General features: G+C 49.9%; 20 non-coding genes across 20 annotated transcripts; all 20 read right to left on the bottom strand.

Moving 5' to 3' along the window:
* Window positions 1-783: 783 nt before the first annotated feature.
* On the bottom strand, window positions 784-865 carry Trnas-uga. Its single transcript has one exon. It is a non-coding gene; the product is annotated as a tRNA-Ser (tRNA).
* Window positions 866-1,567: 702 nt separating this feature from the next.
* Trnas-cga lies at window positions 1,568-1,649 on the bottom strand. Its single transcript has one exon. It is a non-coding gene; the product is annotated as a tRNA-Ser (tRNA).
* Window positions 1,650-1,787: 138 nt separating this feature from the next.
* Window positions 1,788-1,860, bottom strand: Trnak-uuu. The gene has a single exon. It is a non-coding gene; the product is annotated as a tRNA-Lys (tRNA).
* A 1,182-nt stretch (window positions 1,861-3,042) lies between these two features.
* Trnas-uga lies at window positions 3,043-3,124 on the bottom strand. Its single transcript has one exon. It is a non-coding gene; the product is annotated as a tRNA-Ser (tRNA).
* A 702-nt stretch (window positions 3,125-3,826) lies between these two features.
* On the bottom strand, window positions 3,827-3,908 carry Trnas-cga. The gene has a single exon. It is a non-coding gene; the product is annotated as a tRNA-Ser (tRNA).
* A 138-nt stretch (window positions 3,909-4,046) lies between these two features.
* Window positions 4,047-4,119, bottom strand: Trnak-uuu. Its single transcript has one exon. It is a non-coding gene; the product is annotated as a tRNA-Lys (tRNA).
* Window positions 4,120-5,301: 1,182 nt separating this feature from the next.
* Trnas-uga lies at window positions 5,302-5,383 on the bottom strand. Its single transcript has one exon. It is a non-coding gene; the product is annotated as a tRNA-Ser (tRNA).
* Window positions 5,384-6,085: 702 nt separating this feature from the next.
* On the bottom strand, window positions 6,086-6,167 carry Trnas-cga. Its single transcript has one exon. It is a non-coding gene; the product is annotated as a tRNA-Ser (tRNA).
* Window positions 6,168-6,305: 138 nt separating this feature from the next.
* Trnak-uuu lies at window positions 6,306-6,378 on the bottom strand. The gene has a single exon. It is a non-coding gene; the product is annotated as a tRNA-Lys (tRNA).
* A 1,182-nt stretch (window positions 6,379-7,560) lies between these two features.
* Trnas-uga lies at window positions 7,561-7,642 on the bottom strand. Its single transcript has one exon. It is a non-coding gene; the product is annotated as a tRNA-Ser (tRNA).
* A 702-nt stretch (window positions 7,643-8,344) lies between these two features.
* Trnas-cga lies at window positions 8,345-8,426 on the bottom strand. Its single transcript has one exon. It is a non-coding gene; the product is annotated as a tRNA-Ser (tRNA).
* A 138-nt stretch (window positions 8,427-8,564) lies between these two features.
* Window positions 8,565-8,637, bottom strand: Trnak-uuu. The gene has a single exon. It is a non-coding gene; the product is annotated as a tRNA-Lys (tRNA).
* Window positions 8,638-9,819: 1,182 nt separating this feature from the next.
* Window positions 9,820-9,901, bottom strand: Trnas-uga. The gene has a single exon. It is a non-coding gene; the product is annotated as a tRNA-Ser (tRNA).
* A 702-nt stretch (window positions 9,902-10,603) lies between these two features.
* Window positions 10,604-10,685, bottom strand: Trnas-cga. The gene has a single exon. It is a non-coding gene; the product is annotated as a tRNA-Ser (tRNA).
* A 138-nt stretch (window positions 10,686-10,823) lies between these two features.
* Trnak-uuu lies at window positions 10,824-10,896 on the bottom strand. The gene has a single exon. It is a non-coding gene; the product is annotated as a tRNA-Lys (tRNA).
* A 1,182-nt stretch (window positions 10,897-12,078) lies between these two features.
* On the bottom strand, window positions 12,079-12,160 carry Trnas-uga. Its single transcript has one exon. It is a non-coding gene; the product is annotated as a tRNA-Ser (tRNA).
* Window positions 12,161-12,862: 702 nt separating this feature from the next.
* Trnas-cga lies at window positions 12,863-12,944 on the bottom strand. The gene has a single exon. It is a non-coding gene; the product is annotated as a tRNA-Ser (tRNA).
* A 138-nt stretch (window positions 12,945-13,082) lies between these two features.
* On the bottom strand, window positions 13,083-13,155 carry Trnak-uuu. Its single transcript has one exon. It is a non-coding gene; the product is annotated as a tRNA-Lys (tRNA).
* Window positions 13,156-14,337: 1,182 nt separating this feature from the next.
* Trnas-uga lies at window positions 14,338-14,419 on the bottom strand. The gene has a single exon. It is a non-coding gene; the product is annotated as a tRNA-Ser (tRNA).
* Window positions 14,420-15,121: 702 nt separating this feature from the next.
* Trnas-cga lies at window positions 15,122-15,203 on the bottom strand. The gene has a single exon. It is a non-coding gene; the product is annotated as a tRNA-Ser (tRNA).
* Window positions 15,204-15,263: the final 60 nt, after the last annotated feature.

The following is a 15,263-nucleotide window of genomic DNA, read 5'->3' as shown; positions in this document are numbered from 1 at the left end:
TAGTTGTCTAGTGAGTTCCTCTTATGGCATGCACTAGACAACCAGAACAGCTACAGGAGAGAGTCATTTTTGTTGTCAGCGGTAGTTGCATTATCACAAACGCAGAGTAATTCCATTGGCGTCGCATCAAAACGAATACCTGCCGAAACCCGGGATCGAACCAGGGACCTTTAGATCTTCAGTCTATTTCGGGTGACGTTGAAGGTTGCCATTTGCATGTGTTCGTTAACCTCTGCCTCGTTGCCAATTTCACAGTCACCTTCGTCTGATAAGACACAGGGGCGCTGAAAGGCGAGCAGCCGATGCAGTGAAGTTCCACACACATTTCTTCTTCTTCCGTCATCGTAACAAGCAAACATGTCGACTCGATTCGTGTAATATTGACTTCGCTGACGCTAGAAAACCCGTGCTATATCGATGCCAGGGGCAACTCGTGTGCGGAGAACGAGACACAAGAAGGAGTGAGTCTCTCCACCGTATGAGAGGCAGTATCTAGCAGATACACACGGTAAAACATACGACTTGCGTTAGCTCATAAATTGCTACACGTCATCGTCTGCAAGCTAAAATGGACACATCTGCACTGCCCAGTGAGGCGACACTTGTACTAACACCAGGTGGACGGCTGTGAGACGCGGAGATGAGCTGCGGCTTCTGGGCGCGACTGTAACGCTGCGCCCTGGATCAAATAGCACTGCACATTGCTGGTGACCCACGTGTTTAGTAGTGACGCAACTGCTAGGATGCAGCTGAACGTCCGCCTTTTGAGAGCGAGAAAATTTTCGCAGTCGGCAGGACTCGAACCTACGCTCCCAGAGGGAATCTGATTTCAAGTCAGACGCCTTAACCACTCGGCCACGACTGCCGGTGGCGGAAGCGACTCCCGACAACTGAAACCGCCATCTTTAGAAGCAATCTGATGGCAGAAAACGGCGTGGCCTCACTCTTTTCTGTAGGGTTTCCATTAGCCGTTACGAAAGTGTATTAATTTTCGCCCAGACAGGGACTTGAACCCAGGACCCTTTGGTTGAAAACCTAGCGCTCTACCGACTCAGCTATGCGGGCCCACGCACGAGCATTATCGTACAGCTGCGCGGTGCGCGAGTGATTCGTATGTCGTAATTACTGGCTTATGGCTCCAATGGCGACTTCACCGACTTCCCACTGACGCACCGCTGACGCTAGTTTTCTGTCGTCTTAAAACGATCGACATACCTCCAAGCAGCTGCGAGATCTTAAGAAAAGAAACGCTGCACCACTGCTTTGGCCGCACTCGAGTGATGGAAATTGCGATTCTTAAAAAGAAAATGAAATGTTCGCTCTGTCCATCACTTTCGAGCACATCTGTGAACTCACGATCTCAGCGACGGCTTTCTGCAGTCCCAGCGTCAGTGTCAGTGTGAGGTGAACCGATAGCCACAGTAAGCAGCGGTCGTCGCGAAAACTCAGTATTCTTAAAACGGAAATTTTCGTCTTGTTGAGAATGGCGTCACTGGTTTGCACCCGCATTCGCCCACGCATGTCACATGTGTGCGAAAATGTTTGCTCCTCTGTACGCAAAATCGCACGCAGCTGGTAGGATTCGAACCTACGCTCCCAGAGGGAATCTGATTTCGAGTCAGACGCCTTAACCACTCGGCCACGACTGCCGTTAGCGCGGTGTTCTCCCGACACATGCAACTGCTACCGTTTAAAGCACTGTGGTGTCAGTAAACGGCGTAACTGCATTATTTTCCGTAGCGTTTCCACCGCTACCAGACGAATCGCTACCAAAGTGTTAAAATTTCCGCCTCGACGGGGACTTGAACCCTGGACCCTTAGGTTAAAAGCCTAATGCTCTACCAACTGAGCTATCCGGGCTCGGACGAGGCTGCAAAACCTCCCACAATGCACAACTATACATTGACTCATGTCCTTTACTGTTGTGCAATCGCTGTATGGGGCCGTTACTAATAAAACGTCGCCTACATGCTGTCTACAAACTTATCACGCTAAGCTCGTAACACACTCTCGAAGACTGCTGGCACACGATGCAACAACAAATTGCACTAGTTGTTACGCCTCATACGTCGGAGCAGAGAATTTACGTGTTTTGTCGACACTCACTGGGCAATTGGAAAATTCACAAGCATTTCGAATGCAATGTTTCCCACGCTTTCGCTCATTTCACGGTTCCGTTGAAGACGTTCTTCACCACCTGACACAGAAAAAGGAATGCAGTCGGTAGGATATTTTTAATTCTTTTGCTTCTAGGGGAGTTAGTTGTCTAGTGAGTTCCTCTTATGGCATGCACTAGACAACCAGAACAGCTACAGGAGAGAGTCATTTTTGTTGTCAGCGGTAGTTGCATTATCACAAACGCAGAGTAATTCCATTGGCGTCGCATCAAAACGAATACCTGCCGAAACCCGGGATCGAACCAGGGACCTTTAGATCTTCAGTCTATTTCGGGTGACGTTGAAGGTTGCCATTTGCATGTGTTCGTTAACCTCTGCCTCGTTGCCAATTTCACAGTCACCTTCGTCTGATAAGACACAGGGGCGCTGAAAGGCGAGCAGCCGATGCAGTGAAGTTCCACACACATTTCTTCTTCTTCCGTCATCGTAACAAGCAAACATGTCGACTCGATTCGTGTAATATTGACTTCGCTGACGCTAGAAAACCCGTGCTATATCGATGCCAGGGGCAACTCGTGTGCGGAGAACGAGACACAAGAAGGAGTGAGTCTCTCCACCGTATGAGAGGCAGTATCTAGCAGATACACACGGTAAAACATACGACTTGCGTTAGCTCATAAATTGCTACACGTCATCGTCTGCAAGCTAAAATGGACACATCTGCACTGCCCAGTGAGGCGACACTTGTACTAACACCAGGTGGACGGCTGTGAGACGCGGAGATGAGCTGCGGCTTCTGGGCGCGACTGTAACGCTGCGCCCTGGATCAAATAGCACTGCACATTGCTGGTGACCCACGTGTTTAGTAGTGACGCAACTGCTAGGATGCAGCTGAACGTCCGCCTTTTGAGAGCGAGAAAATTTTCGCAGTCGGCAGGACTCGAACCTACGCTCCCAGAGGGAATCTGATTTCAAGTCAGACGCCTTAACCACTCGGCCACGACTGCCGGTGGCGGAAGCGACTCCCGACAACTGAAACCGCCATCTTTAGAAGCAATCTGATGGCAGAAAACGGCGTGGCCTCACTCTTTTCTGTAGGGTTTCCATTAGCCGTTACGAAAGTGTATTAATTTTCGCCCAGACAGGGACTTGAACCCAGGACCCTTTGGTTGAAAACCTAGCGCTCTACCGACTCAGCTATGCGGGCCCACGCACGAGCATTATCGTACAGCTGCGCGGTGCGCGAGTGATTCGTATGTCGTAATTACTGGCTTATGGCTCCAATGGCGACTTCACCGACTTCCCACTGACGCACCGCTGACGCTAGTTTTCTGTCGTCTTAAAACGATCGACATACCTCCAAGCAGCTGCGAGATCTTAAGAAAAGAAACGCTGCACCACTGCTTTGGCCGCACTCGAGTGATGGAAATTGCGATTCTTAAAAAGAAAATGAAATGTTCGCTCTGTCCATCACTTTCGAGCACATCTGTGAACTCACGATCTCAGCGACGGCTTTCTGCAGTCCCAGCGTCAGTGTCAGTGTGAGGTGAACCGATAGCCACAGTAAGCAGCGGTCGTCGCGAAAACTCAGTATTCTTAAAACGGAAATTTTCGTCTTGTTGAGAATGGCGTCACTGGTTTGCACCCGCATTCGCCCACGCATGTCACATGTGTGCGAAAATGTTTGCTCCTCTGTACGCAAAATCGCACGCAGCCGGTAGGATTCGAACCTACGCTCCCAGAGGGAATCTGATTTCGAGTCAGACGCCTTAACCACTCGGCCACGACTGCCGTTAGCGCGGTGTTCTCCCGACACATGCAACTGCTACCGTTTAAAGCACTGTGGTGTCAGTAAACGGCGTAACTGCATTATTTTCCGTAGCGTTTCCACCGCTACCAGACGAATCGCTACCAAAGTGTTAAAATTTCCGCCTCGACGGGGACTTGAACCCTGGACCCTTAGGTTAAAAGCCTAATGCTCTACCAACTGAGCTATCCGGGCTCGGACGAGGCTGCAAAACCTCCCACAATGCACAACTATACATTGACTCATGTCCTTTACTGTTGTGCAATCGCTGTATGGGGCCGTTACTAATAAAACGTCGCCTACATGCTGTCTACAAACTTATCCCGCTAAGCTCGTAACACACTCTCGAAGACTGCTGGCACACGATGCAACAACAAATTGCACTAGTTGTTACGCCTCATACATCGGAGCAGAGAATTTACGTGTTTTGTCGACACTCACTGGGCAATTGGAAAATTCACAAGCATTTCGAATGCAATGTTTCCCACGCTTTCGCTCATTTCACGGTTCCGTTGAAGACGTTCTTCACCACCTGACACAGAAAAAGGAATGCAGTCGGTAGGATATTTTTAATTCTTTTGCTTCTAGGGGAGTTAGTTGTCTAGTGAGTTCCTCTTATGGCATGCACTAGACAACCAGAACAGCTACAGGAGAGAGTCATTTTTGTTGTCAGCGGTAGTTGCATTATCACAAACGCAGAGTAATTCCATTGGCGTCGCATCAAAACGAATACCTGCCGAAACCCGGGATCGAACCAGGGACCTTTAGATCTTCAGTCTATTTCGGCTGACGTTGAAGGTTGCCATTTGCATGTGTTCGTTAACCTCTGCCTCGTTGCCAATTTCACAGTCACCTTCGTCTGATAAGACACAGGGGCGCTGAAAGGCGAGCAGCCGATGCAGTGAAGTTCCACACACATTTCTTCTTCTTCCGTCATCGTAACAAGCAAACATGTCGACTCGATTCGTGTAATATTGACTTCGCTGACGCTAGAAAACCCGTGCTATATCGATGCCAGGGGCAACTCGTGTGCGGAGAACGAGACACAAGAAGGAGTGAGTCTCTCCACCGTATGAGAGGCAGTATCTAGCAGATACACACGGTAAAACATACGACTTGCGTTAGCTCATAAATTGCTACACGTCATCGTCTGCAAGCTAAAATGGACACATCTGCACTGCCCAGTGAGGCGACACTTGTACTAACACCAGGTGGACGGCTGTGAGACGCGGAGATGAGCTGCGGCTTCTGGGCGCGACTGTAACGCTGCGCCCTGGATCAAATAGCACTGCACATTGCTGGTGACCCACGTGTTTAGTAGTGACGCAACTGCTAGGATGCAGCTGAACGTCCGCCTTTTGAGAGCGAGAAAATTTTCGCAGTCGGCAGGACTCGAACCTACGCTCCCAGAGGGAATCTGATTTCAAGTCAGACGCCTTAACCACTCGGCCACGACTGCCGGTGGCGGAAGCGACTCCCGACAACTGAAACCGCCATCTTTAGAAGCAATCTGATGGCAGAAAACGGCGTGGCCTCACTCTTTTCTGTAGGGTTTCCATTAGCCGTTACGAAAGTGTATTAATTTTCGCCCAGACAGGGACTTGAACCCAGGACCCTTTGGTTGAAAACCTAGCGCTCTACCGACTCAGCTATGCGGGCCCACGCACGAGCATTATCGTACAGCTGCGCGGTGCGCGAGTGATTCGTATGTCGTAATTACTGGCTTATGGCTCCAATGGCGACTTCACCGACTTCCCACTGACGCACCGCTGACGCTAGTTTTCTGTCGTCTTAAAACGATCGACATACCTCCAAGCAGCTGCGAGATCTTAAGAAAAGAAACGCTGCACCACTGCTTTGGCCGCACTCGAGTGATGGAAATTGCGATTCTTAAAAAGAAAATGAAATGTTCGCTCTGTCCATCACTTTCGAGCACATCTGTGAACTCACGATCTCAGCGACGGCTTTCTGCAGTCCCAGCGTCAGTGTCAGTGTGAGGTGAACCGATAGCCACAGTAAGCAGCGGTCGTCGCGAAAACTCAGTATTCTTAAAACGGAAATTTTCGTCTTGTTGAGAATGGCGTCACTGGTTTGCACCCGCATTCGCCCACGCATGTCACATGTGTGCGAAAATGTTTGCTCCTCTGTACGCAAAATCGCACGCAGCCGGTAGGATTCGAACCTACGCTCCCAGAGGGAATCTGATTTCGAGTCAGACGCCTTAACCACTCGGCCACGACTGCCGTTAGCGCGGTGTTCTCCCGACACATGCAACTGCTACCGTTTAAAGCACTGTGGTGTCAGTAAACGGCGTAACTGCATTATTTTCCGTAGCGTTTCCACCGCTACCAGACGAATCGCTACCAAAGTGTTAAAATTTCCGCCTCGACGGGGACTTGAACCCTGGACCCTTAGGTTAAAAGCCTAATGCTCTACCAACTGAGCTATCCGGGCTCGGACGAGGCTGCAAAACCTCCCACAATGCACAACTATACATTGACTCATGTCCTTTACTGTTGTGCAATCGCTGTATGGGGCCGTTACTAATAAAACGTCGCCTACATGCTGTCTACAAACTTATCCCGCTAAGCTCGTAACACACTCTCGAAGACTGCTGGCACACGATGCAACAACAAATTGCACTAGTTGTTACGCCTCATACGTCGGAGCAGAGAATTTACGTGTTTTGTCGACACTCACTGGGCAATTGGAAAATTCACAAGCATTTCGAATGCAATGTTTCCCACGCTTTCGCTCATTTCACGGTTCCGTTGAAGACGTTCTTCACCACCTGACACAGAAAAAGGAATGCAGTCGGTAGGATATTTTTAATTCTTTTGCTTCTAGGGGAGTTAGTTGTCTAGTGAGTTCCTCTTATGGCATGCACTAGACAACCAGAACAGCTACAGGAGAGAGTCATTTTTGTTGTCAGCGGTAGTTGCATTATCACAAACGCAGAGTAATTCCATTGGCGTCGCATCAAAACGAATACCTGCCGAAACCCGGGATCGAACCAGGGACCTTTAGATCTTCAGTCTATTTCGGCTGACGTTGAAGGTTGCCATTTGCATGTGTTCGTTAACCTCTGCCTCGTTGCCAATTTCACAGTCACCTTCGTCTGATAAGACACAGGGGCGCTGAAAGGCGAGCAGCCGATGCAGTGAAGTTCCACACACATTTCTTCTTCTTCCGTCATCGTAACAAGCAAACATGTCGACTCGATTCGTGTAATATTGACTTCGCTGACGCTAGAAAACCCGTGCTATATCGATGCCAGGGGCAACTCGTGTGCGGAGAACGAGACACAAGAAGGAGTGAGTCTCTCCACCGTATGAGAGGCAGTATCTAGCAGATACACACGGTAAAACATACGACTTGCGTTAGCTCATAAATTGCTACACGTCATCGTCTGCAAGCTAAAATGGACACATCTGCACTGCCCAGTGAGGCGACACTTGTACTAACACCAGGTGGACGGCTGTGAGACGCGGAGATGAGCTGCGGCTTCTGGGCGCGACTGTAACGCTGCGCCCTGGATCAAATAGCACTGCACATTGCTGGTGACCCACGTGTTTAGTAGTGACGCAACTGCTAGGATGCAGCTGAACGTCCGCCTTTTGAGAGCGAGAAAATTTTCGCAGTCGGCAGGACTCGAACCTACGCTCCCAGAGGGAATCTGATTTCAAGTCAGACGCCTTAACCACTCGGCCACGACTGCCGGTGGCGGAAGCGACTCCCGACAACTGAAACCGCCATCTTTAGAAGCAATCTGATGGCAGAAAACGGCGTGGCCTCACTCTTTTCTGTAGGGTTTCCATTAGCCGTTACGAAAGTGTATTAATTTTCGCCCAGACAGGGACTTGAACCCAGGACCCTTTGGTTGAAAACCTAGCGCTCTACCGACTCAGCTATGCGGGCCCACGCACGAGCATTATCGTACAGCTGCGCGGTGCGCGAGTGATTCGTATGTCGTAATTACTGGCTTATGGCTCCAATGGCGACTTCACCGACTTCCCACTGACGCACCGCTGACGCTAGTTTTCTGTCGTCTTAAAACGATCGACATACCTCCAAGCAGCTGCGAGATCTTAAGAAAAGAAACGCTGCACCACTGCTTTGGCCGCACTCGAGTGATGGAAATTGCGATTCTTAAAAAGAAAATGAAATGTTCGCTCTGTCCATCACTTTCGAGCACATCTGTGAACTCACGATCTCAGCGACGGCTTTCTGCAGTCCCAGCGTCAGTGTCAGTGTGAGGTGAACCGATAGCCACAGTAAGCAGCGGTCGTCGCGAAAACTCAGTATTCTTAAAACGGAAATTTTCGTCTTGTTGAGAATGGCGTCACTGGTTTGCACCCGCATTCGCCCACGCATGTCACATGTGTGCGAAAATGTTTGCTCCTCTGTACGCAAAATCGCACGCAGCCGGTAGGATTCGAACCTACGCTCCCAGAGGGAATCTGATTTCGAGTCAGACGCCTTAACCACTCGGCCACGACTGCCGTTAGCGCGGTGTTCTCCCGACACATGCAACTGCTACCGTTTAAAGCACTGTGGTGTCAGTAAACGGCGTAACTGCATTATTTTCCGTAGCGTTTCCACCGCTACCAGACGAATCGCTACCAAAGTGTTAAAATTTCCGCCTCGACGGGGACTTGAACCCTGGACCCTTAGGTTAAAAGCCTAATGCTCTACCAACTGAGCTATCCGGGCTCGGACGAGGCTGCAAAACCTCCCACAATGCACAACTATACATTGACTCATGTCCTTTACTGTTGTGCAATCGCTGTATGGGGCCGTTACTAATAAAACGTCGCCTACATGCTGTCTACAAACTTATCCCGCTAAGCTCGTAACACACTCTCGAAGACTGCTGGCACACGATGCAACAACAAATTGCACTAGTTGTTACGCCTCATACGTCGGAGCAGAGAATTTACGTGTTTTGTCGACACTCACTGGGCAATTGGAAAATTCACAAGCATTTCGAATGCAATGTTTCCCACGCTTTCGCTCATTTCACGGTTCCGTTGAAGACGTTCTTCACCACCTGACACAGAAAAAGGAATGCAGTCGGTAGGATATTTTTAATTCTTTTGCTTCTAGGGGAGTTAGTTGTCTAGTGAGTTCCTCTTATGGCATGCACTAGACAACCAGAACAGCTACAGGAGAGAGTCATTTTTGTTGTCAGCGGTAGTTGCATTATCACAAACGCAGAGTAATTCCATTGGCGTCGCATCAAAACGAATACCTGCCGAAACCCGGGATCGAACCAGGGACCTTTAGATCTTCAGTCTATTTCGGCTGACGTTGAAGGTTGCCATTTGCATGTGTTCGTTAACCTCTGCCTCGTTGCCAATTTCACAGTCACCTTCGTCTGATAAGACACAGGGGCGCTGAAAGGCGAGCAGCCGATGCAGTGAAGTTCCACACACATTTCTTCTTCTTCCGTCATCGTAACAAGCAAACATGTCGACTCGATTCGTGTAATATTGACTTCGCTGACGCTAGAAAACCCGTGCTATATCGATGCCAGGGGCAACTCGTGTGCGGAGAACGAGACACAAGAAGGAGTGAGTCTCTCCACCGTATGAGAGGCAGTATCTAGCAGATACACACGGTAAAACATACGACTTGCGTTAGCTCATAAATTGCTACACGTCATCGTCTGCAAGCTAAAATGGACACATCTGCACTGCCCAGTGAGGCGACACTTGTACTAACACCAGGTGGACGGCTGTGAGACGCGGAGATGAGCTGCGGCTTCTGGGCGCGACTGTAACGCTGCGCCCTGGATCAAATAGCACTGCACATTGCTGGTGACCCACGTGTTTAGTAGTGACGCAACTGCTAGGATGCAGCTGAACGTCCGCCTTTTGAGAGCGAGAAAATTTTCGCAGTCGGCAGGACTCGAACCTACGCTCCCAGAGGGAATCTGATTTCAAGTCAGACGCCTTAACCACTCGGCCACGACTGCCGGTGGCGGAAGCGACTCCCGACAACTGAAACCGCCATCTTTAGAAGCAATCTGATGGCAGAAAACGGCGTGGCCTCACTCTTTTCTGTAGGGTTTCCATTAGCCGTTACGAAAGTGTATTAATTTTCGCCCAGACAGGGACTTGAACCCAGGACCCTTTGGTTGAAAACCTAGCGCTCTACCGACTCAGCTATGCGGGCCCACGCACGAGCATTATCGTACAGCTGCGCGGTGCGCGAGTGATTCGTATGTCGTAATTACTGGCTTATGGCTCCAATGGCGACTTCACCGACTTCCCACTGACGCACCGCTGACGCTAGTTTTCTGTCGTCTTAAAACGATCGACATACCTCCAAGCAGCTGCGAGATCTTAAGAAAAGAAACGCTGCACCACTGCTTTGGCCGCACTCGAGTGATGGAAATTGCGATTCTTAAAAAGAAAATGAAATGTTCGCTCTGTCCATCACTTTCGAGCACATCTGTGAACTCACGATCTCAGCGACGGCTTTCTGCAGTCCCAGCGTCAGTGTCAGTGTGAGGTGAACCGATAGCCACAGTAAGCAGCGGTCGTCGCGAAAACTCAGTATTCTTAAAACGGAAATTTTCGTCTTGTTGAGAATGGCGTCACTGGTTTGCACCCGCATTCGCCCACGCATGTCACATGTGTGCGAAAATGTTTGCTCCTCTGTACGCAAAATCGCACGCAGCCGGTAGGATTCGAACCTACGCTCCCAGAGGGAATCTGATTTCGAGTCAGACGCCTTAACCACTCGGCCACGACTGCCGTTAGCGCGGTGTTCTCCCGACACATGCAACTGCTACCGTTTAAAGCACTGTGGTGTCAGTAAACGGCGTAACTGCATTATTTTCCGTAGCGTTTCCACCGCTACCAGACGAATCGCTACCAAAGTGTTAAAATTTCCGCCTCGACGGGGACTTGAACCCTGGACCCTTAGGTTAAAAGCCTAATGCTCTACCAACTGAGCTATCCGGGCTCGGACGAGGCTGCAAAACCTCCCACAATGCACAACTATACATTGACTCATGTCCTTTACTGTTGTGCAATCGCTGTATGGGGCCGTTACTAATAAAACGTCGCCTACATGCTGTCTACAAACTTATCCCGCTAAGCTCGTAACACACTCTCGAAGACTGCTGGCACACGATGCAACAACAAATTGCACTAGTTGTTACGCCTCATACGTCGGAGCAGAGAATTTACGTGTTTTGTCGACACTCACTGGGCAATTGGAAAATTCACAAGCATTTCGAATGCAATGTTTCCCACGCTTTCGCTCATTTCACGGTTCCGTTGAAGACGTTCTTCACCACCTGACACAGAAAAAGGAATGCAGTCGGTAGGATATTTTTAATTCTTTTGCTTCTAGGGGAGTTAGTTGTCTAGTGAGTTCCTCTTATGGCATGCACTAGACAACCAGAACAGCTACAGGAGAGAGTCATTTTTGTTGTCAGCGGTAGTTGCATTATCACAAACGCAGAGTAATTCCATTGGCGTCGCATCAAAACGAATACCTGCCGAAACCCGGGATCGAACCAGGGACCTTTAGATCTTCAGTCTATTTCGGCTGACGTTGAAGGTTGCCATTTGCATGTGTTCGTTAACCTCTGCCTCGTTGCCAATTTCACAGTCACCTTCGTCTGATAAGACACAGGGGCGCTGAAAGGCGAGCAGCCGATGCAGTGAAGTTCCACACACATTTCTTCTTCTTCCGTCATCGTAACAAGCAAACATGTCGACTCGATTCGTGTAATATTGACTTCGCTGACGCTAGAAAACCCGTGCTATATCGATGCCAGGGGCAACTCGTGTGCGGAGAACGAGACACAAGAAGGAGTGAGTCTCTCCACCGTATGAGAGGCAGTATCTAGCAGATACACACGGTAAAACATACGACTTGCGTTAGCTCATAAATTGCTACACGTCATCGTCTGCAAGCTAAAATGGACACATCTGCACTGCCCAGTGAGGCGACACTTGTACTAACACCAGGTGGACGGCTGTGAGACGCGGAGATGAGCTGCGGCTTCTGGGCGCGACTGTAACGCTGCGCCCTGGATCAAATAGCACTGCACATTGCTGGTGACCCACGTGTTTAGTAGTGACGCAACTGCTAGGATGCAGCTGAACGTCCGCCTTTTGAGAGCGAGAAAATTTTCGCAGTCGGCAGGACTCGAACCTACGCTCCCAGAGGGAATCTGATTTCAAGTCAGACGCCTTAACCACTCGGCCACGACTGCCGGTGGCGGAAGCGACTCCCGACAACTGAAACCGCCATCTTTAGAAGCAATCTGATGGCAGAAAACGGCGTGGCCTCACTCTTTTCTGTAGGGTTTCCATTAGCCGTTACGAAAGTGTATTAATTTTCGCCCAGACAGGGACTTGAACCCAGGACCCTTTGGTTGAAAACCTAGCGCTCTACCGACTCAGCTATGCGGGCCCACGCACGAGCATTATCGTACAGCTGCGCGGTGCGCGAGTGATTCGTATGTCGTAATTACTGGCTTATGGCTCCAATGGCGACTTCACCGACTTCCCACTGACGCACCGCTGACGCTAGTTTTCTGTCGTCTTAAAACGATCGACATACCTCCAAGCAGCTGCGAGATCTTAAGAAAAGAAACGCTGCACCACTGCTTTGGCCGCACTCGAGTGATGGAAATTGCGATTCTTAAAAAGAAAATGAAATGTTCGCTCTGTCCATCACTTTCGAGCACATCTGTGAACTCACGATCTCAGCGACGGCTTTCTGCAGTCCCAGCGTCAGTGTCAGTGTGAGGTGAACCGATAGCCACAGTAAGCAGCGGTCGTCGCGAAAACTCAGTATTCTTAAAACGGAAATTTTCGTCTTGTTGAGAATGGCGTCACTGGTTTGCACCCGCATTCGCCCACGCATGTCACATGTGTGCGAAAATGTTTGCTCCTCTGTACGCAAAATCGCACGCAGCCGGTAGGATTCGAACCTACGCTCCCAGAGGGAATCTGATTTCGAGTCAGACGCCTTAACCACTCGGCCACGACTGCCGTTAGCGCGGTGTTCTCCCGACACATGCAACTGCTACCGTTTAAAGCACTGTGGTGTCAGTAAACGGCGTAACTGCATTATTTTCCGTAGCGTTTCCACCGCTACCAGACGAATCGCTACCAAAGTGTTAAAATTTCCGCCTCGACGGGGACTTGAACCCTGGACCCTTAGGTTAAAAGCCTAATGCTCTACCAACTGAGCTATCCGGGCTCGGACGAGGCTGCAAAACCTCCCACAATGCACAACTATACATTGACTCATGTCCTTTACTGTTGTGCAATCGCTGTATGGGGCCGTTACTAATAAAACGTCGCCTACATGCTGTCTACAAACTTATCCCGCTAAGCTCGTAACACACTCTCGAAGACTGCTGGCACACGATGCAACAACAAATTGCACTAGTTGTTACGCCTCATACGTCGGAGCAGAGAATTTACGTGTTTTGTCGACACTCACTGGGCAATTGGAAAATTCACAAGCATTTCGAATGCAATGTTTCCCACGCTTTCGCTCATTTCACGGTTCCGTTGAAGACGTTCTTCACCACCTGACACAGAAAAAGGAATGCAGTCGGTAGGATATTTTTAATTCTTTTGCTTCTAGGGGAGTTAGTTGTCTAGTGAGTTCCTCTTATGGCATGCACTAGACAACCAGAACAGCTACAGGAGAGAGTCATTTTTGTTGTCAGCGGTAGTTGCATTATCACAAACGCAGAGTAATTCCATTGGCGTCGCATCAAAACGAATACCTGCCGAAACCCGGGATCGAACCAGGGACCTTTAGATCTTCAGTCTATTTCGGCTGACGTTGAAGGTTGCCATTTGCATGTGTTCGTTAACCTCTGCCTCGTTGCCAATTTCACAGTCACCTTCGTCTGATAAGACACAGGGGCGCTGAAAGGCGAGCAGCCGATGCAGTGAAGTTCCACACACATTTCTTCTTCTTCCGTCATCGTAACAAGCAAACATGTCGACTCGATTCGTGTAATATTGACTTCGCTGACGCTAGAAAACCCGTGCTATATCGATGCCAGGGGCAACTCGTGTGCGGAGAACGAGACACAAGAAGGAGTGAGTCTCTCCACCGTATGAGAGGCAGTATCTAGCAGATACACACGGTAAAACATACGACTTGCGTTAGCTCATAAATTGCTACACGTCATCGTCTGCAAGCTAAAATGGACACATCTGCACTGCCCAGTGAGGCGACACTTGTATTAACACCAGGTGGACGGCTGTGAGACGCGGAGATGAGCTGCGGCTTCTGGGCGCGACTGTAACGCTGCGCCCTGGATCAAATAGCACTGCACATTGCTGGTGACCCACGTGTTTAGTAGTGACGCAACTGCTAGGATGCAGCTGAACGTCCGCCTTTTGAGAGCGAGAAAATTTTCGCAGTCGGCAGGACTCGAACCTACGCTCCCAGAGGGAATCTGATTTCAAGTCAGACGCCTTAACCACTCGGCCACGACTGCCGGTGGCGGAAGCGACTCCCGACAACTGAAACCGCCATCTTTAGAAGCAATCTGATGGCAGAAAACGGCGTGGCCTCACTCTTTTCTGTAGGGTTTCCATTAGCCGTTACGAAAGTGTATTAATTTTCGCCCAGACAGGGACTTGAACCCAGGACCCTTTGGTTGAAAACCTAGCGCTCTACCGACTCAGCTATGCGGGCCCACGCACGAGCATTATCGTACAGCTGCGCGGTGCGCGAGTGATTCGTATGTCGTAATTACTGGCTTATGGCTCCAATGGCGACTTCACCGACTTCCCACTGACGCACCGCTGACGCTAGTTTTCTGTCGTCTTAAAACGATCGACATACCTCCAAGCAGCTGCGAGATCTTAAGAAAAGAAACGCTGCACCACTGCTTTGGCCGCACTCGAGTGATGGAAATTGCGATTCTTAAAAAGAAAATGAAATGTTCGCTCTGTCCATCACTTTCGAGCACATCTGTGAACTCACGATCTCAGCGACGGCTTTCTGCAGTCCCAGCGTCAGTGTCAGTGTGAGGTGAACCGATAGCCACAGTAAGCAGCGGTCGTCGCGAAAACTCAGTATTCTTAAAACGGAAATTTTCGTCTTGTTGAGAATGGCGTCACTGGTTTGCACCCGCATTCGCCCACGCATGTCACATGTGTGCGAAAATGTTTGCTCCTCTGTACGCAAAATCGCACGCAGCCGGTAGGATTCGAACCTACGCTCCCAGAGGGAATCTGATTTCGAGTCAGACGCCTTAACCACTCGGCCACGACTGCCGTTAGCGCGGTGTTCTCCCGACACATGCAACTGCTACCGTTTAAAGCACTGTGGTGTCA

Source organism: Schistocerca americana, unplaced genomic scaffold (assembly GCF_021461395.2).
Source record: "Schistocerca americana isolate TAMUIC-IGC-003095 unplaced genomic scaffold, iqSchAmer2.1 HiC_scaffold_178, whole genome shotgun sequence".
In the NCBI taxonomy this organism is placed as follows: Eukaryota; Metazoa; Arthropoda; class Insecta; order Orthoptera; family Acrididae; genus Schistocerca; species Schistocerca americana.
The sequence above is the reverse complement of the archived record's forward strand: the minus strand, read 5'-3'. Positions and strand labels throughout refer to the sequence as shown.